The sequence below is a fragment of the Euprymna scolopes genome, chromosome 10 (assembly GCF_053919585.1).
Source record: "Euprymna scolopes isolate OS-2025 chromosome 10, ASM5391958v1, whole genome shotgun sequence".
Classification (NCBI taxonomy): domain Eukaryota; kingdom Metazoa; phylum Mollusca; class Cephalopoda; order Sepiida; family Sepiolidae; genus Euprymna; species Euprymna scolopes.
Window position 1 is genome coordinate 95,008,058 of NC_136491.1, and position 22,865 is coordinate 95,030,922.

Sequence of the window (22,865 nt, forward strand, 5' to 3'; positions counted from 1 at the left end):
TTGTGGTTTTATATCGGTATGGACATTTACTTTTGAAGTTTAAGATATAGGAATTGGTTGTAATAGTCTTTTTATATGGAGAAGTGATGAACTCATCTTTGTTGGAATCTATGAGAACGTCAAGAAATGGAATACTATTGTTTACTTATAAATTAAAAAAATTTTTTTTTTTTTACATTTTCATCCCAAACAAGGCACATTGCCACTTTGATGTAGGGGGCTACTATTAGGGGCACAGGCTATAGGGGTACTAGGTGGGGAGTTGGACAGCAAGATGTCGGTTCACGTTACACTTAAACTTCTGCATGTCAGTACAGTTGGAGAAGCAGGAACCTGGCAGGTAGTTCCAACGTCTAGCGGTTCTGGGGAAGAAACTACTGGAGTAGAAGGCTCTCTTACATCTAGGGATCTCTACTGTGAAGGGGTGGGATTGTACTGCTTGTCGGGTTTGTCGGGGGTATTTATGTAGAGGGGGTACAAGTGCTTGCAGCTCGTCAGAACATACACTGTTAAAATACTTGTAGAACAGGCAGAGGGATGCTACATTGCGTCGATGAGACACAGGCTTAAGCTTGGATGATAGTTCAGGACCTATTAGGTTGGCGACTTTCTTTTGAACCCTGTCTAGGAGTGAGAGACTAGTAGCAGATGCACCGGCCCAAATATGACAACAATACTCCATATATGGGCGAATGGTGGCCTTACAGGATACTTTCAGGGATCAGTAGCTTTCTAGCACAGTAGAGAGAACCTACCTTTTTCACAGCAGTCCTGGCAATGCTCTCAATGTAATTGTTACAACTCATGTTTACTGTGAACGTTAGGCCGATTCTTGACGTTCTCATAGATTCCAGCAAAGAAGAATTCATCACTTCTCCATATAAAGACTATTGCAACCAATTCCTGTATCTTAAACTTTAAAAGTGAATGTCTATACCGATATAAAACCGCAATTGTAAAGAACCTAATTAATCGAACCAAATTGATCTTCTTAAATAAAAAAAATATATTCTACAGCGAATCAAAAAATTATCACACAAGTAGAAAGGCCATAAATATAAAATTAACACAAGGTTCTTTAATATGCCTGGGACGCATTTGAAATGAGTGTTTCTATTTAGAGCACAACTGAACCATGATACTTGACTTTTGCATTTTAAACTTTAATACAAGCCATTATATATAAAAATACTTTTATAAAATCAACAGTAAGTTCTCTACAGTGCAATGTAAACTAGAATGTTTTGTGTATTTTAATTACAGTCGTACACATATTTCATTAAAATCGGATATATGTATTCAAAGTTTCAAGAGGATTTAGTCTTAATGAGCTGAGGGCATATTTTGTTAAAAAATGTAATTTTACAAAACAAAAAAAAATTTTATGAATAAAACATTTTTTACTACAGTTCTGAATTTTTTTTAGATGAGGTATAAACTTTTGTATTATTTAAATTAACAAGTGATTAATCGTACTGAAACCAGCAACCTCTTAGTTTCGTAAATATTATGTTTCTAAGAACTTACAATTGTTTGATGGATTTAGTTAAAAATGTAATCATAATAAGTTAAAAATTATATCTTACTAGGTTTCCCTGATAATTAAATTATCGTTATAATTCGTGTAAACTTACTTCCAACTAGATCCAAAAAATTCGAAACCTTAGAGGGCAGAGCTGCCCTCTTTTTCCTGTGAAAAAAAAAAAAAAATGTCGACTTTGACACCTGACGAAGGTTGAAGGTTACATCGACCAAAACGTTGTGCGGATGACACTCAAGATGAGAACAATTGGTCGATTAATCTAAAAATTACAAAAAAAAAAAAAAAAAAAATTAATTGCTAAGTATCATGTGTTTGCAAGTGTGCGCATATCGTTTGCTTATAATTCAACCGGAAATAAAAGAAAGAGTCCTTTTTGGTGTTTGTTAATTCTGGGGTGTCTCAAGCCTTGTTGGATCCAACCAAACATATTTAGATCAAAATAAGTGTGAATATTTTTTAAAAAACAAACTGATGTAACTCTATTTGAACTAATAAAATTGCCCTCCTCTCTTTCTAATTAGATGCTTCATAAAAAGAAATTCATGCGTAATGCGGTTATAGAAGTCAATATAAAAGATAATTATTGACTCGTTAAAAAAAAAAAGTCGTTTATTTTATTTTATTAGACTTTTTAGTTCATCGTGTACAGCAAATATTACAAGAATAATTCCATATCTCGAATCACAAGCGATCAATGACCACTTGATTTCAGGAACATCTAAGGAAGATTGCACTTGTAGAAAATAAATTCGGTAGAATATTGATTTGTTGCAGAATTCATCGATGGTAGCACGAAATTTTCACATATTGATGCCCTCTAACTCATATGAACAGATGAAACACGCACATGCACACATGAAACACACACATGCACACATATGAACACATATTCACACACATGTGCACATATGCAAACACAGACATATATATGCGTACAAACCCACTGACACATACATGTGTACAAAACACCTTGCAGACACAGACACGCATATATGTATACATTTCATTTTTTTTGTTTCTTTTCACTTCTGTTGAAGTTCTCAGAAATCAAAGGCCCCCACTTCCTGGGGCTAACACTCAATCTCTATATGAGATACATAGATATTCGAATATTCCATTAAAGTTCCTCTATACCTATCAAACACCGAGTTAGTAAAGAAATTATTATTTCCTCGCCCCAATTGACCATTAAAATATGTTATAGTATATCTTTTTTTGCGGTCTCTTGATCTTACCAGATTCCAGAACAAGAATTCATCTAGTCTGGTGGATATTTAGTCAGGGTTTATTTCTAGGGAAAAGTATCCTAATGCTAGGTTGTCCTGACAAGCCCCTGCACAGAGAGATCTTAGACATTCTTACAATGCATATGCATTTGTGCAAGCAAGCAATTGCACAAAGGGATGGTTAGAATCTTAATAAAGATCTCTTGGTTCAAATATCTGAGATAATAAGAAAATTTGTAAAAAAAGAAACTGGAATCTTAGGAAGATCTTCATCATTCCAATAATGATAGGAGAAACTAAACTCATGAAAAAGATTTAAAAAAAAAAAACTATCTAGCAAATATACCCGGTGAATCAAGTGCAGGAGAGATACAAACAATTGCATTTAACGAGAAGATTAAAATCCTTAAAAGATCTTATGGTTGGAATTTATAAGATAGTGGTTAAATGTTTGGCATCCTGTAGGTTGCCCCATCCTCATCTAGAACAAAATGATAAGAAAATTAATTAAAAAAAAAAGAGAAGACAGACATTAATACACAACCATACTCTTACACGCATATACACACATGCACATGAGTATACATATACACAGATGTGCATTCATTAATACACGCATTTATACGTAGATACACTCACAGATGCACATATACACAAACACACACATACGGACACATTTACGTGTAGACATACATGAATGCACACATACACACAGATGAACATACATACACACACACATAGGCCCTTAACGTCGAGGACGACGATTGGCAAGGCGCTTCAGTCTTCTACAGTTCAGGAAGTCTGTGTATTGCTGGCAGGATCTTTTGGCACCAGATCTTATAGCAGCTTGCCACTTTGCTCGGTTGCCGGCAGAGGTTTCCCAAGTGTTGTGAGGGATGCCGAAGACCTGAAGGTCACGTTTCAGGACATCCTTGTAGCGGAGGCGTGGCCTGCCAGCACAGCGAGGGGCATCAGCTATCTCTCCAAAGAGAAGTGCTTTTGGTAGCCGGCTGTCGTCCATGCGGCAGGTGTGGCCAGCCCAACGTAAGCGACGGATGCGCAGCACTGTGTACATGTCAGTACTCTTGGTCGTGGAGAGGATAGCTGTGTTTGGTACATGATCCTTCCATGTGAATCCAAGAATTGTGCGCAGGCATCGGAAGTGGAAGGCGTTCAGACGGTGTTCGTGTCGGCGGTAGGTGCACCAAGTCTCACTGCCATACAGGAGAGTGCTGAGGATGCAGGCCTCGTAAACCTTGATCTTTAGGTGTAGCGAGAGGGACTTGTTCTTCCAGACTCTCTCACTAAGCCTGCCGAAAGTTGTTGATGCCTTTCCAATGCGGGAGTCCAGTTCACAATCAAGACTGTTGGTGTTATCAACTGTAGAACCCAAGTAAGTGAACTTGGTGACGTTTGACAGTACATGATTGTTTACGGTTATTATGGGTGAAAGCCCAGCAGGCTGGGCAAAGACCACCGTCTTGCCTAGGCTGATTTTGAGACCAAACTCCTCGCAGGCAGAAGCAAAGGAGGAGCACATTGCCTGAAGCTCAACCTCCGAGTTGGCGATGAAGGCAGCATCATCAGCGTACAGGAGTTCACGGATCTGTACGCGGTTAACCATAGTTTTTGAGCGTAGCCTGGCCAGGTTGAATAGGCCTCCAGTACTGCGAGTGTGAAGGAGCACTCCAGTTGGGTTTGGGAAGGCTCGGCGCAGAACAGCTGAGAAATATATTCCGAACAGAGTAGGAGCTAACACGCAGCCTTGCTTGACACCACAAGAGATGGGGAACTCTTTAGAACGAGAGCCCTCAAACTGTACTGTAGCCTTCATCTGATCGTGAAATTCTTGTATGGTTTTCAGGAGTTTGGGAGGGCAGCCCAGTAGACGGAGGACTAGAAATAGCCCTGATCTGCTAACATAATCAAAGGCCTTCGTCAAGTCAACGAAAACTGCATAGAGAGGACGGCCTTGCTCAAAGCATTTCTCCTGGATCTGACGAACAGAAAAGATCATGTCAGTGGTAGAGCGGCCAGGTCGAAAGCCACATTGACTCTCAGGAAGAATTCTGTTGGCAATAATCTGGAGACGTGGCAGGACTAAGCGGGCATAGATCTTTCCAGGCTGGGAAAGTAGAGATATGCCACGGTAGTTGTTGCAGTCGCAGCGAAACCCTTTGTTCTTATACAGGGTAACTATGTTGGCGTTACGAAGTTCATCGGGAATAGTACCTTCATTCCAGCAGATTGAGAAGAGATGATGGAGTTCCTCAGTTAGTGAGTCACCACCGCATCTGAAGATTTCTGAAGGTAGCCCATCCACGCCGGGGGCTTTGTTGTTCCTCAGTAGCTTGATGGTCTTGTGTACTTCATCGATGGTGATGTCGTAATCTAGCTCATGGAGGACTGGTAGTTGGGGAACAGCAGCTATTATAGCAGCCTCACTAGCTGCTACAGGTTGAGCATACAGTGAGCTGTAGTGCTCCACCCAACGGTCAAGCTGATCATCAGGATTGGTGAGTAGTTCTCCGGTCAGAGATCGCAAAGGAGATGATTTCTTCACAGGAGGACCTAGAGCCTCTTTCAGAGCTTGGTACATGCCACCGGTGTTGCCGGTGGCAGAGCAGTCTTCAGCACGCTTGGAGATGTCACTCCAATAGTTGTGTTTAGCCTCTCGAGTTAGGCGCTGCACTTTTGAGCGGCTCTGCTTCCAGAGGCTAGTAGCTTGAGGAGAGGGGTCCTGCATCACAGCCAGTCTTGCCGCTCGCTTTTCTGCTAGTGCTTGATGGAGTGTGTCCGCGTGGTGTCTGAACCAGTCCGGCTGCTTTACTGTACGTCTACCAAAACTGGAGAGTGCGCAAACTCCAACAGTGTCACGAATCCGCAGCCAGGCAGAGGCAGCATCCTGAGGGGGTGCAGACTGGCCAAAGGTGGATTGTATTGAAGCTTGAAAATGTTGGCATTTCTCCTTGGACTTAGTAGCAAGAACATTGAGCGTTTAAAGTGGTTTTGAGCAAGACAGGTGGATTTTCTTTGGCTTTAGTTTAAGCTTACAGCGCACAAGTGAGTGGTCTGTGTCACAGTCCGCAGAGTGCATTGTCCTGCAGTGGATGATATCCTGGAGGTGCTTCTTTTGAGTGATCACATGGTCCAGCTGGTGCCAGCGCTTAGAGCGTGGGTGTTGCCATGTCATCTTCGACCACGGTGAGCCCTTAAAGAAGGTTGATGGGATGCACAGCCTGTGTGTAGCACAGAGTTCCAGAAGACGCTGTCCATTTTCATTCATAGAGCCCACTCCGTGAGGACCCAGGACATCAGGCCAGGCATTGGTGTTACTGCCTACTCGAGCGTTGAGATCACCCAGGATGATTATGCGGTGACCGCGGTCGATTTTGGAGAGGGTCTCACTCAGCTGGAGATAGAAAGCATCTTTCTGGTCATCCGGCGAGGTGAGGGTTGGGGCGTAGGCAGACAATAGGGACACTGGACCAGAGGTGGTGTGTAGCTGTAGTGACATTAATCTGGGAGAGATGGCGACGGGAGTTTCGACAAAGCTGAGCAGCTTGTTGCAGATGGCAAAACCCACTCCATGTTTTGGTCTCTCCAAGTCAGGGTAGCCAGTCCAGTAAAATGTGAAGTTAGCTTCACGTATGGAGCCATTTCCAGTGAGCCATGTCTCGCCTAGTGCTGAGACATCCACCCCCAACCGGAGTAATTCCAGGTCGATAACAGCAGACTTCCGAGGATGAAAACTGTCAAGAGAGGAAGTCACCCCAAGGGAGCGGACATTCCAGCAGGCCAGGTGTAGTGGGGAGGCAGTAGCAGGATGTCGACCGGGGCGCGCCTGCCTAGAACGCGGGCCCTGCCGAGCAACGACAGCACCCCCGACTGCAGGGGGCTCCCGAATTGCCAGTCGCTGAGAATTTATTCTTGACATATCCATAGTAGTTGCCTGAAACGTCAAGCGCCGGGGCAGGGAAGTAGTGGATGAGTGCATGCCCAGAACAGAACATCCACCTCTGGACCCAACATTGCGGACCCCAGCGGAGCACAGGAGTGCGACAGCTGGAGCAGTGGTAGGTTGCCCCGCAGTACCCGCTAACTGGGTGTTGATCCCTGACCGTTGATCGTTCTTGATTCATCCGCTCAGTGATCCGCCATGGGAGACCGGTGGTTGAAAAATATATCAGCTGCGCTCATACCATGACTGCCAACTCCTGCTGCCGAGATGACATTTTGCTATTTGACCACATAGCTGGGGTCTGGATTGGTGTAAGCCAGGGCGTGTCCTCACGCCGGAGGGCCATGCACTCAACACCTCTGGGGCTCCAGACTGCTCCGAGATCCCACATACACTTAGCCTGGGGCCGCAAGGTACCCAGTTAACATACATACACTCACGGATAAACCCAAGCCTGGGGCCGCAAGGTACCCAGATGAACATACATACACTCACGGATAAACCCATGCTTACATACATCTACACATTTCATGCTGTAAGGAAGGTGGGCTCCCTTTACCGAACTAGAAAACTTTTCACATCTACTCGTATCCTATGTCTTTACAAATACTCCATGCACCCATGCATGGAGTATTTTGGGCTGGTGCATCAACCAAAAGCCTCTTGGTCTTAGTTAAGGTCTATAGAAGAGCCTCTAAACTAATAGGTCCCATACTGCTTAACAAGCTCCAACCCCTGTCCCATCGATTTCTAAACAGGCTAGCCAAAATGTAAACCCTTGAAGAGCCCAACGGGGAAGGAAATGATTACAAGGTTGATATTGTATCCCTGTACTTGTTTTACAAGTAATTTAATAGAATGTGCCCTGATGAACTTGCCTCATTGGTGCCCCCGCAACATAAATACCCCAACCAACCTGCCAGTCACCAAATTCTCACCCCTTCACTGTTGAGGTTATCAAATTCCGGAGAGCTTTCTACTCTAACAGCGTCTTTCCTAAAACTACTAGCCTTTTGGAATTCTTTTCCTGCTTCCTATTTCTCTGACTATGCAGAAATTGAAATGTAATATGAACAAATATCTTGCTGCATAACTCCCTACTTAGGATGTCTCTAATTTACAATAGCTTTAGCTCTTAGTGGCAATGTATCCGAATTGAATGAAGTAAAAAAAAATGCATACATAGATCTATATGTACATGCATATACGTGCACGTATATGCACACCCATAAATATGTGAATGCATACATGATCACAACGACACACACACACACACACACACACACACACACACACACACACACACACACATGTCTATATGCATGCAAATACATGAACATGTACACGTAATGCGCACACTCACATACACATTCTTTACGTCTGATTATTTTTCCTTTTGATTGATTGTTGTCGATTGGTCATCCATATGATTATGAATTCAGTCAGTTTTTTTTTAATATCTAATTAATCACTGAAATCTTCTAAGTGAGCTGGTTGTTTGGCCTAACGTTTTTTATTTTTTTATTTAAGCCTCTTTTATGATGAGCTTAATAAAATCACTGTGAAAAAGAGTGTGCAGTTATTATTTTATTTGTTTACTTTTACTATTTTTCATTTATTTATTTATTGCAGCGAACGATAAGCAAGGAGACCTGACGTTGTCCCGGATGGAATGATAATCAACAAATTTTTCACACTCCCACATTTTTATTGTCATCGAAATCAGTGACATCGTCTATTTTTCAATCAAATAGATTGATTGCCTGCTCTAGTCAGGGACCCATCGCAGTGCACCAGGAGGAAGTGACTTAGTCCACAATACATTGTAGTCTACATTGCACTGTAGAGAACCTACTGTTGATTTTATAAAATTATTTTTATATATATAATGGCTTGAATTAAAGTTTAAAATGCAAAAATCAAGTATCATAATTCAATTGTGCTTTAAACAGAAACATTCATTTCGACTGCATACCAAAGAACCTACTGTTGATTTAATATGCCGAACCTTTGCGCTTGTGCAGTGATAAAACTTCTCAAATGCACTTGTGATGTTAGGCTGTGTAGGGTGCTAACTTTGGTCAAAATCGTCTGTTCCTTCTTTCATCAGATTATTTTGATTATCGATTATTGATACTTATCGAATATTCTGATACAAAACCTAAGAACACTGCCAAGCATATAAAGTACCTTCGACTGAAATTTCATAAAAATCAACTCAGCCGTTTTCGCGTCCATAGAGAACGAACTCGAACTCACACACACACACACACACACACACACACACACACACACACACACAGAGGCAAAGCCCCTTTTATATAATAATAGATAGATAGATAGATAGCTTGATAGATTTTATTTATTATAAGGGGTCTTCTAAAAGTAAAGTCTCCTATTTTTTAACTCAAAACGTCTAAGAGCTACTAAGACGGGAGTGATACCATTAAAACAAACGATAATTTGTGCTCCAGAATTTATTTTTCGACATAGTCACCACTATTTTCAATGTACTTTTGCCATGAATTCAATGACGCATCTCTGCTTCTGACACACGTGCATGACGGCGGTTGCTTTCTTAGAGTTTCACACCATTAATACCTGCTACAGAGATTTGAAACTTTCAGGATGGAGTATTACTGCCACATCTGGGCAGGAAATACTAGGAAGGCTTTATCCTGCCTTGACAAAGTTCAAAATAGACTTTGTAGTCTAGTGGGGGATGCACTTTTCTCTTCCCTGCAACTTCTTTCTCACAGAAAAGACGTTGCGAGCCTGTCTCTGTTTTATCATTATTTCCATGGCAAGTGCTCGTCTGAGCTCCAATCTACGCCCCCCCTACCAAACATTCACGAGAAACACTCATCTGGCTGTAAACACTATCAATAATTTCCCCTACTCTTTATCTGTGCCTAAACCTAAATGTAGATTCCATGAACAAAGCTTCTTTCTTAGAACTGCACATCTGTGGAACTCTCTTCCGTTTACCTGCTTTCCAACTGACTACAATATGGCCATCTTCAAGTCCAATGTAAACAAGTTCTTGATGAGCCGTTCCCCTAAAGTAATCCAATTTAACCAAATTCACACTTCTAACAATCACTATGATATTGTGGTTTTGACCACTGTACACTCTTTAACCCTTATCCTCGAGTGGCCTCCGGGTTTTGAAAAGTGTTGATTCCCTTGTAAAAAAAAGGTCATGAATGCATAAGTTTAGTCATCATAACAATGCAATTTGCAATCCCTTCTGATCGATTAGAGTGGAATAGAAAATGGGAGGCATTACTTTTGGAACATCTCTTGTATATAGTTAGGAAATATATAAAGAAAATATATATATATATATATATATATATATATATATATATATATATATAAAGCGAGATAAGACACTGATAGAATTCAGATGAAAATCCTGATAGATATTACTTGAAGTAATATTTTCAAGGAGATCCTAGCCAAAAAGGAAAAGCTCAATATTTAAGAATAGAGCAATATATACGTTTCGTGGTTTAATTTTAAATTCTGAAAAAAATAACACATAGAGACATATATTCGATTTAAGAATTTATTGCTTGACAAAGGAATATATAGAAGAGATTATTTTAATTTCCTTAATCCATGGATTTTCAACAATGGCTCATATCATCAGAGGAAATGAAATGCAGTTAGCAAAATGTTCAGCTGCAAATGGACGCTATTTTGCTTTTCAGCACAATTATTGAAAATAGTTTTTTGAGTGGTTGTGGATAATTATATGGAGAAAATTGTACGAAAAGAGAAGTTGATACAGCCTGGGTAGTCCATTATCGGTTGTATCAACTTTTCTTTTCATATAATTTTGCATGATGAAAGCATCAACACGTTTACTTAACGGGTCACACTTTGTCTTTAATAAATTGCTTAGTAGTCATAAACGGGATCCCAGACGCTCCTCTGAGCATGGTATTAACCAACCGTTATTAATACGCATCTGAAGTTCTTTGTATGCAGCTCGATTCTTAGTAGAAACAGCATACTCTGGAATTGTATTGCGCAGCTGATCTGGCGTCGCTCATTGCATACTTTCACCTTGCAGTCCAGGCCCACTCTTTGTGATCAAACGTAGTATAGAAGTCTTTTTCTTCAATAGAAATAGCTGCACAGACTTCTTTCTTTCTACTAAGTGTTGCACTTTCTACTGCTGTGGTAATGACATCCCCTAAAGATTTTACTGAGTTAATTCCAATCGGTCGTAGTCAAGCAATTTTTCTACCAACTTTAGCTATCGCACCTTTCTCAGTACAGATGATAACATGTTTGGGATAAGCCGTTGGTAGCCATAACATTTACTCATCTGCTTCCTCCACATTTGGCAGAAATTTGGACTGACTATAGACCAGGAACATCCTGCATCTATGAAAGCTGAACAATTTACAATTTTGGCGCCAATGACAGAAAATTCTGTGTTCATTGTTTGGCAAGAGATAAGGGTAATAACAATACCTTGTCCACAAATTTGTTTCCCGAACAGTTGCGAGATATGTGACCCAACCGGTTGCAACAATAAATACTGTTCTTTGTGCTCGTGCATAAACATTTGTTTTATCACTTTGACTCTGGCACTCCTTAGCAAAATGATTAGAATCTCCACATTTATAGCGCACCGGGTTGTCGTGCTTATTGCTAGCTGGCGAGAAATCCACATTGTTTCAATAATGTTCAGATACCGCATGACTAATGCTTGTTGCCACTGTGATTGGTCCCGGTTCCTTAAAGATGTTTCGAACTTGGGCCAATAACTTAACAATTGTTAATTCATCAATTCATGATGATGCTTGCAAAATCCTACTAATAACCTCAAGTAAGCCTACCAAAAAGGCATATCTTTATATTCTGTCGTTGAAACCACCGGTCCTAATAATTTCCCTAAATTGACAGTTTCCTTGAGGTGAAGTCATCAGCCAATGAACTGTTGCCATACAACTAAAGGATGTGTACCAAATGCTATGCATGGGCTGTGCTTAATTTCATCCCAGTCTGGTTCATCATCGAGTTGATGGTAAACTGTATAAGCCCCTCCAGTTAACCTCAATGGGATGACTGTTGCTGGCTCATTTTGCACAATTTACAAATATGCCCAGCCTCTGAACCAATTCGATGACAGATGACCCAGTAGCAGATCCATCAATCTCTCGTATTATGATGATGTCAAATCTCTCCTATTTTTAGTCATTGCTTATCAAGGTCACTTAAAGATAAAGGTTATATATAAAAATAAAAGAAAAGAAGGCCGAAATAGCTTGTAAATGAGAAAAACAAAAAAATGAAGAACCCTTCTTCATCAATTCGTACCAACTCCTCTTAATGTAAATCATAATTCACGATACCAACTCTCAACGTCTATGTTTTCTACCCGCAATCTAAAACTCAACTGACTGTTCTCTCCAATTCGTCTCTTTCTTCGCCACTATTCCTTTCATATGCATATTACTATGCGATATAAAAAACACCTACAAAATTAAATTTTTCTTTTCTTTTTTCTTCCATAACAGAACTGACAGAATAAACAGAGGTGCAGCCGCTTCTGTGAGTAATATCTTCTATTACATCAAAGTTGTCAAAGTTATCACATGTCAATTTCTGATTTTATTTTAAGACTTTTGTTTTTTTTTTTTATTAATTTTGTAAATTTTAACGCTAAAATGGATTTTTACAAATAAAATATATAAATTTTAAACATTAAAACAAAATCCCCCCCTCTCATTGCTCTTGTTTCTACATTTTTCAGGAGTCCAAGAAAGCTATATTTGCCTGTACTTATATGTGGCAGAATATATCTCCGTTAGTTTTAATAAAACAAGCTAAATGTGGAATCAAATTGACACTCACTGCGTGTGATAATAACTCTAAATATGCTTATATTAAGCAATCTATATAATAACTTTTCATACGCATATCACTAAAAATCTAACTTTAGCTCTTTGAAAATGAATTGGTCCCAAATTGAATGCAATCATCTGTCAACTTAGACGATACAATTTTAACTAAATACATAATAATAAAAGTGTCATTCGTTTGATTTTTCTTCAAAAAAAAAATCATCTGATAATTAGAATAAGAAAGCAGGGAATATTTATTGTTTTAAAAAGAATTAAAGACAATTTTAATTAAACAATTAGGCAGAAGATATATTCATTTTACTTATTTAAAGAATATCTAGTTGGCAAGTGTACAATGCAGTGGTCTTCACCTCCTTCGTCTATGGATGTGAGACTTAGATACTGTACAGTAAATACATAAAAAAATTTGGAGAAATTCCACAGGCATGACCTACGTTACGTCCTTGGAATCCGCTAGCAGGATTGCATTACTAATCTTGAGGCTCTAAACTAAGCCAAATTATCAAACAGAGTGCATGTTCATCAGGGTTCAACTGCAGTGGGTAAGTCATGTCATCTGTATCGAAGAATACCGCATGTCAAAGCATTTGTTATACAGAGAACTTCAGAAAGAAAGAGAAACCATGGTCAGCCAAAAAAATGCTACAAGGATACTCGTCACCAGGAACTTCATTGCTGCCAGAGATGTGTGCTAGAGAGCATCAACAGCAGTATTGCAAACTACAGACTTTCGGTGCTCCTATTGTGGCAGATCCTCTGCCTCCAGCATGGGGTTGTATAGCTGCCTCGGAAAACACAGATGAGTTGCCAAAATGAAGAGTCTTCTTTGAACATGGTGGACTACCAACTGAAGTTGACAATATCTATATAAAAGCCAAGTACGTCCAAGGATGGAATACTGTTGCCATATCTGGGCAGGAGCGGCCAAAAACAGCCTATCATGCCTTGACAGAGTACAAAATAGACTTTGTGGCTTAGTGGGGGATACTCTTTTCTCTACCCTGCAACCTCTCTCCCACAGAAGAGATGTTGCGAGCCTATCCTTGTTTTATTGTTATTTTCATGGCAGGTGCTCGTCTGAACTCCAATCCCTGGTCCCCCCTCGCCAATCTTTCACGAAAAACACCTGTCTAGCTGAATCCACTGTGAAAAATTTCCCCCATTCTATATCTGTTCCTAAATCAAAACGCGGATTCCATGAACAAAGCTTCTTTCTTAGAACTGCACGCCTGTGGAACTCTGTTCCGTCCACCTGCTTCCCTCCGGACTACAACTTGGATGTCTTCAAGTCCAATGTTAACAAATTCCTAATGAACCGCCCCCCCCCTAATTAAACACTTCATCAAATCTCCACACTAACGTAATGTACTTGCAATAACCCTTATCCCTGAGTGGCTTCCGGGCCTTGATAAGTGGTGATCACTGTGTAAAAAAAAAAAAAGAAAAAATAGTCATTTACTTTCTTAATCGTAAAGTACAACTTTCAGATGCCTAAAAGATCTTCAGTGATGCACTGCCTTCATTGCCCCGTTTGGGTTTTGCATCATATCAGTTCAGACAGAAACTTTGACCTGACTGCAATTGCTCCAGAACGTCTCCTTGAAAGCTATTAATTACGTGGGCTGACATCACAACCGCCCCCCTCCCCCCAAAAAAACTTATTCTGACAATCTTCAGCTTTTCTTTTTAACGACAGTATTATTCCAAAGGGAATATTATTATTAAGAGTAAATTATACAGATTTATGTAGAAATTAGTATTGGGGCAATTCGGGGATGAGAAAAAATAAAACAATTTTTAAAGGTAGTGGAAGCGGTATTGAAATCAGAAAAATTTGTGTTTATTTTCTGATGCCAAATTATTTTAATTATTATTTAAAAAAAATTTTTACTCAATTTTCATAGTTTGTCCTAATAATAAAACGATTAATAATCTATTGAAAACTAAATATTACTGAACAGTAAAACCAACATCTATAAACCACTCCTTACAATACAAGTGTATTTTTGCGTTTGCAAAACTATATATACATGGATTTTTACGGTAATACAAAATAAAAAATAAATAAAGAAAAACAACGAAATCTATAACTAAATATGAAGAAATTTAAAAAGAGTCGGAATCAGTAATGGTATCAGAATTGGGAACAAAAGGTATTGGAATCGTCCCATCACTAGTAGGAATCATTTCTAGAGTCTCACTAGTAACATAGAAAAGATAGAAACGACGTTAATGCATTCTATCGGGTGATAATGAGAGATTTAGACGCACTGAGGCTTAACAGAAGACAATGTTTACAAGACATTTTAAGTCGTGGTGGAAAGGAAGAAATATTAATTGTTTGGTTGACCGCTTCGTTTTAGCTTGTCTGAAATGTTGCCATTCTAAATGACAATGATAGATGTCCACAATGATAAAGATGTCTGCTTATTAATTAAATCTCTGCTATTAATTCAGTTAATGGAAGCTAATATATATATATATATATATATATATATATATATATATATATATATATATATATATATACACACAGGGTAGGAGACTCTACTTTGTCCAGGATTGAATAAGGATCAACAAATATTTCGTACTTACAATACTTTTAGTATCATCGAAATCGCCATTTTTCAATCAAATCGACTGATTGCTTACTCTAGTCGGGGACCCACCACAGTGCTCAGGAAGGAAGCTTCATATGCTTCCCTGCGGTTACTTAGTCCACCACACTGCAGAGAATGTAATGTTGATTTTATAAATTTATTTTTTATATAACGGCTTGAATTAAAGTTTAAAATGCAAAAGTCAAGTATCGTGGTTCAATTGTGTTCCAAGCAAAAACATTGATTTCAAACATACCCTTGTGTTATCAAAGAAACTACTGTGGATTTTATATGCTGGAAACTTCCCCAATACATCTGTGATGTTAGGCTGTATAAGGATGTTATATTTGGTCAAAATAAAACCGTTTCTTTCTTTAACTGGATTTTTTTGGGATAATCGAGTTTCGATGCTTATCGAGGTCATTCTGATACATAACCTATCTAAGAACACTCCCAGACACATAAAGTGTATTTGTGTGAAATTAAAAAAAAATCGGCCCAGCCGTTTTGGAGTCCATAGGAAATGAACTCATGCACCCACAGACACGCACAAATTGCCTTATATATACTTATATATATATTAGTGATGGGACGATTCCAATATTTTTTCCGATTCTGATACAATTTCCGATTCCATGCTAAATTCACGCTTCTGATACAATTACCGATTCCAATTCCGATTCTTTATAAATCTCTAAATATTTAACTACAAGATTGTTATTTCCCACAATTTTCGTAAAAACAAATGTTAAATATGCAGATATTTTCCTAAACGTTAAAATACATTTGTGGAGGATGATCTATCGATTTTAGCTTTATTGGTATTTTAAAATCAATAAATGTTTATTATTTAATCATTATTACCATCAATGGAAGATTTGGGTTTAAACAAAATCAAATAAAAAATGACAATTAAAAGAATCGTTTTGGCATTGGAAAATAGGCATCAATTTTTCCAATTCTGATACCAATTCCGATACCAATTCCGATTAATCGTCCCAACACTAATATGTATATATATATACACTCGTGAGCAAAAAAAAAGGGGCCAAACAAATTTTATACATTTTATTGCACTAAAAGCTATATTGAACAAAGAGCAATTGAACAAGCAAACTTAAACGAGACTAATAACACAGAAGAAGACATTTACTTTAATAAATGCTTAGGATGGAATTGCATTCCCTTTTGATTGCTTTAAAAGATCAGTTCTTTTGGACATGCTCTCAACCAAAGTGGAACACTGTGAAGAGGAGATGCTGTTCCATTTGCTTTGCAAAGCTTCCCGCAATTTGTCATTGTTCTCAAAAGTTCTTCCAGCCAATGCACGAGATATTATGGACCAAATATTCTCAATTGGGTTTAAATCGGGGCTTTGACCTGGCCAAAAAATCACATCAATTGAATTATCAGAAAACTTTTTTTTGTGACTGTAGCAGTGTGTGTATCATGTTGAAAAATAATATTCTGAGATATTCCCAGCTTCTGGATACTTGGTAATAGTCCTGTTTCTAATATTCGAATGTATTTCTTTGTATTGATTGACTTCTCACGTCTAATAAGTTCCCCAGCTCCTACTGCAGTAAAAGTTCCCCATATCATTATCCCTCCATTCCCATGTTTAACTGTCATTTTTATAGAACTTGGCGAAAATCTTTCTCCAGTTCTTCGATTGCACCATTCAGGAGCATCGGAAGCATCACTAACAAGACAAAATCTTGATTCATCTTTCTTGCCATAACACGAGAAAAATCTCTTTGTATCCTTGATGTTCTTCTTAGATAAAAATGGCTTATTTGCAAACCTTTTAGAAGAAAATCCCATTTCTTTCATTCATCTAGATATTGCATATCAAGAAAGAGAATTTCCAGCCCTTGTTTTGAATTCTTTGCTGTGCTCAACATAAGTTTTCTTTCAATCCTTCAAAGGAGTTAATTTAAGCTTTTGGTCGTCCTTCACAGTGGATGCTCTAAGGCGACCAGATCCAGATTTCCCTTTTATCAAGTATTTGACTTCGAACCTTTGATCAATTCACTTCACTACAGAAAGAGATGTTTTCCCATTTTCTTTTCTTAAAATATCAAAGGTCTGCTTGTAAGTCATTTTGGGCTGCCTTAATTCTGCAATTTCTTTTTTTTATATCCTCGCCAAGATGCGGTCTTACCATTTTTAGGATTAATTTTTCCACTTATGCTATAATAATAATGATCTGCAAAATAGAAATTTTCAGTTAAAATTAATAAACATAACATAAAACTCTTGGCCCATTTTTTTGCTCATGAGTGTGTATATATATATATACTATAATAATTATTAAATACCTACAGACACTAAGAATTAAAGTTACATATAAATTTATTATATCATCAGATCAATGAGGAAAGAAAAAGAGAAAAAAAACTTTTTGGGCGATAACATTTCAAAGCTAAATGCTTCTCATCAGAGGAAAAAAAATAAAAGCTGACTTCAGAACATTTAGATTAGAAATGAGGGATGCAATATATAAATTTCCCTTTGATAACATAATTATATATATATATATATATATATATATATATATATATATATATATATATATATATATATATATATATATATATCTGTTGAATATTGTGACTCCCTGGCGGCGCAGCATTGCCTGGGGGATCAAGTAAGGCAGGGGTTCACTGCAATGTTTGATCTTGTTAAGATTTGAAATGTTTCGATGGCAGAAGAATGTTATTAGAAAATAAATATTTAAAACAATAAAATATTCACAAGATATTTATAATAATGAAAAATAAAAGATATTTATAATAATGTTAAATATTTATATGATAAACAGCTTGAAATTTTAGTTTACCTAAACAATAAAATTACAGCTCAGCAAAAGCCGTAAGAATGACCTGGTTACGTGACATAGCTTACAAAGAAATGAGATTATGATATATTTTATGTAAACAGTCGAAAAGATAGCGCCTCAAGTCAATTGGTTAGCGAATAGGGGTTAAGTCGAGCGACTGAAATTGTTGTCTTAGAAGATATTTTATCTCTGTGATAAATGGAAGCATCAAATGGACACAACTGGAGAAGATGTAGAAATTAAGAGAAACGTGGCAAACTCCGAGGGAAGTGCAGATAAAGTTATACATAAACTAAAACCAAAACCTGTGTCTGGTGTTTAATTTGGAAGAAGATGTCTTCATTTACAGCGTGGCAAACACAAGAAGAGAAGGAAGCAAGTGAAATAAAATATGTCTACCTTTGTTTGGGGTGCCACGCAGATGAGGAATAGTATACGTTTCTAATAGAAATGTCTCTCATACGTTAATTGTCTCATTTTGTGAACTGCGATTAAATGTGTTAAACATAAACACATCAGCACACACGCATGTATTGATTAATGACATCACTATATGTATACACACCATAGATGATACAGCCAACCAGTCTCATATATGTCATGAATAAGTTGCTGGAATCTGTAATAAATAGAGAAGTGATCTACAACGTCAACAGAACAGTGACATGCAATATGGTTTCCATTCTGCTAGGTCTACAGTTGATGTGCTAACTGTAATATCACACAGGATTAGTGAATCTATCGACAGGGGCTTCATTTCTAGAGCAATAGCTCTTGACATATACAAGACTTTGATAAAGTATGGCATAAAGGTCTACTTCAGAAGATTTTCAGCTATGGAATAGCTGGAAATGTCCTCTCAATTATTAATTTCTCTTTGATAGATTTATAAGAGTAGTCGTCGGTAGGCAGAAATCAGAAACTCATAGTGTCTATGCTGGCATCCCTCAGGGTTCCATCTTTGGCCCAACTCTTCTCTTAATTTTGATCAATGATCTTTCAAATCAAATTCTTCAACCATTCATAAACATTTATGCAGACGACACCACAATCTATAGCAATATTTCAAAGGCCGACAATAACAAAGATCTTTCTGATTCTCTCACTTCTGATCTTGAGCACGTATGCAGTGGGCGAAAAAGGTGTCTGGTTAATTTTAATGCATCTAAAACCAAGCTTTTCTCTTTTCATCATAATCTGTCTGACTCTCATCTGGCCCCAATTAAAATGAATGGCTTTCGTCTTGGGGAAACCCCATGTCTTGACAAGCTTCTAGGACTGACCTTCACTCCTGATCTGAAACGGAATACATACATCAAATCTGTTGCTAAGATTGCTGAAAAAACGGTTGGACTACTCTACAGCTTCAGTAGGTATCTAAATGCAAACCTCTATCTCTATAAGTGCCAAGTATTTTAGGATAGAGTACTGTTGCCACATCTGGGCAGGACCTGCATGGCTCACTATACCTTACTTTGATAGAGTTCAAAACTGGCGTTGGAACCTAGTAGGTGATGCCCTTTCTCTTCCCTGCAACCACTTTTCCACAGAAGAGACGTTGTGAGTCTGTCTCTACTCTATTGTTATTTTCATGAAAAGTGCTCGACTGAGTTCTAATCTGTGATCTCTTCTTGCAACGATTTCACAAAAAACATTCGACTAGCTACAACCACTCTCAACAATTTCCTCCATTCTCGATCTGTGTAAATCTAAATGCAAATTCTATGAACAAAGCTTCTTTCCTAGAACTTCCAGCCTGTGGAACACTGTTACACGGATTTGCTTCCCGGCTGATTACAATATGATAGCCTTCAAGTCAAATGTAACAAGTTCTTGTTGATCAGTCCCCTTACATAATCCAAATTCCATCCTATTTAAACCATTAACGATTACTGCACTACCACCTTACATTTATTAACCATTATCCTCGAGTGGTCTTCGGACCTTGATAGTTGATGACTCATTAAAAAGAAAGAATCGATACAAACATGAACCATTGATATTACACATGTACATTAAAAGAGACACCAGACAATACGGCCCAATAACATACATGGATATATATATATATATATATATATATATATATATATATATATATATATATATATATATTCTATAATATAAAGCTGAATGTGTGTGTGTGTGTGTGTGTGTGTTTGTGTGTGGTCATGAATAGGCTCCTATATGATTGACTATTTTAAAAAACTGATTACATATAATGATAGAAGATGTATCGAGACACAGGAATGGGTATGTTTGATCTGGCAGAACGGTGGTTCATTGAAATTGTGGTGTCTGCCTCCGCGCCTGGTCCAAAAAGTATGCAAAGAAAAAATTTAAAAATTAAAAAAAAAACGTTTACAAGTGTTTTTGATATAGATGTACATAAGAATACTTTGATAAGTATGTTTTAACTTAAATAGGGATGGTATAATAAAATTGTGGGGTCTGCGTTCGCGCCTGGCCTCCTTAGAATGGAAATAGGCACAAACTTTAATAAAGACTTTTCATATCTATCTGCGTAAGTATACTTTGATAATTATGTTTCAGTTTGAAGAAATATGGTATAATAAAATTATGGGGTGTTCGTTCGCACCTGACCTCCATAGAATGGAAATATGCCACAAAGTTTAACGAGGTTTTTTTAATATAGATCCACAGAATATTGTGGTGAGTGTTTCAGTGTGAACAGGTATGGTATAATAAATGAGGGGGTTCATCATATTTTTCTTTGGTTTTGATACCCCCAAATTCGAAGCTATCTCTTTACGACCCTTCGGTTTCATAACCTATCATACTTTCATAAATCAGAGTCCATTTTCTGTAGGCTGTTTTTGAACCCAGTCAACGACGGGTACTTTTGCTAGTATATATATATATATATATATATATATATATATATATATATATATATATAGACCAGTGTACAACATGTGTGTGTGTGAGAGACTCTGCGTGTGTGTGTGCTGTGTGTGTGTGTGTGTGTGTGTGTGTGTGTGTGTGTGTGTGCTGTGACGTTGAAATAACGGCAGTCCTTGACCTCTGTGTCGGCAGTGTGAATTGGATATATACGTGTGTGTGTGTGTGTGTGTGTGTGTGTGTGTGTGTGTGTGTGTGTGTGTTCTATACATTTCAGATGAAATATGGAAATAATCTGACTGCATTCAAATCAAAGTAAGCAAAAGACTGTTCACCTTGCAGAACGAACGTATTTCGTTTCGTTTCGTCTCTTCGTTTTTTTTTTTTTTATCAATTTGCTTCGCCCGATATATTGCGTATGAAACTATTCTGATGCAACGTCTGCAGATCTTTTACTCGGTTCCTTGAAACGCTTCCTGTTTTTCTGAATGGTATTGATGGAATGGCAGTCATAAACCGCAGCAGTTATTCTGAATGTGTACGCTCTTTCTTTCCACGAAAAAAGATGATAGCTAACATTGATGGCTTGCGGCCTACTTAAAAGCATTATGCAATGCACCGGATTACGAATTGGATCTGATAGAAGGCACTCAGTTAAAGTTGCGTTGTGAGATGATGAATCAAATAAGACAAACGTTGGAAAATGTTTACGTTTCGACATCTTTTACTGCAACTCTCAGACGTTAGAACTTATGCACGCACATATCTAGCGTATAAAGTTATTTTGTCGGATTTTCAAAGTCAGATTAAAAAAGCGATCAGTCTGGTGTATCGATATTTAATTCGGACTAGCCTGCTTTGTTTATTTTTGTTTTGTTTTCTCACCAGCTATATCAATTGCATCAGTATCATTCATTTCGATATTTTTTGATAATACTTTTATTGAAAGTGAAAAAAAAATTGTTTTATTTCACAGTTGGTTACATGTTTTTGGCATAATACCGATTTATTTGACAACTTTTCCCGAAAAAAAAAGAAGACTTTTTATATGCTTTTCTCGATTTTTATTTTTATATACAAGGTGGGACGATAAATTGTCGTCCTAGAAAAGACGACATGATTCCATTTCCCTTTGATGAAAACTGGTTTTCTTTTTATATTACAGACCATCTACTAGTTTGACTAATTGTGTACGAATCCCAAGAGCGATAGGAGCCTTCTATCAAGTCTGAAAGTGACACAATATTCAACGAGTGAGACCGAAGATGCGCTGCTGTACAACTTAGGATTTATTTTTAAAAAATTTCCTAAAAAAAAAACAAAAAAACTTTTTATATAACTTTCTTGTTTTTTTATGTACATTTACACTTGTGATAACTATTTTGTTTTGTTTGTTTGTTTTACAATTTTGTTTCAATGTTTTAACTTCATCGAGTTAACTTTTTCTGATGATTACGTAACCGTATTTAAAGATGTCGATAAGTACCTACTTTTATTTATTGAAATAAACACAAGTATGAGCTGAAGACAATTCATAAAACATAATCGTTTAATTATTTTCGCCTCATGCTTCTGTTATCCGACAACCAATGTTGCGCTAGGCTTGCGCGTTCATCGACATGAATTAGTGAAAATAAACAACGAGTACACGCGCGAGCGTGCACACACACACACACACACACACACACACACACACACATATATATATATATATATATTGATATTGTCAAGAATTTTAAATGTCAACTGAATTAAAAGAATAAATCATACGATGGTCAACATTATGAACTTTGGAATATAGTCTTTTCTCATTTATTCTCTATATTGCTCTGTAATTACATTGATCTTCTTAAATAAGGATTAGTATATATTATAAGAAAATATTTTTCCACAGAAATATATATATATATATATATATATATATATATATATATATATATATATCA

At 37.5% G+C, this 22,865-nt stretch overlaps 1 long non-coding RNA gene across 1 annotated transcript in view; it reads left to right on the forward strand.

Annotated features, from left to right (window-relative positions):
- Positions 1 to 22,865, forward strand: part of LOC145286147 (uncharacterized) — a 396,037-nt gene that overhangs the window by 194,993 nt on the left and 178,179 nt on the right. Inside the window, exon 2 of the long non-coding RNA XR_013869113.1 lies at positions 12,268 to 12,301. This is a non-coding gene — a long non-coding RNA (uncharacterized LOC145286147). The remainder of the gene's footprint in view (positions 1 to 12,267; positions 12,302 to 22,865) is intronic.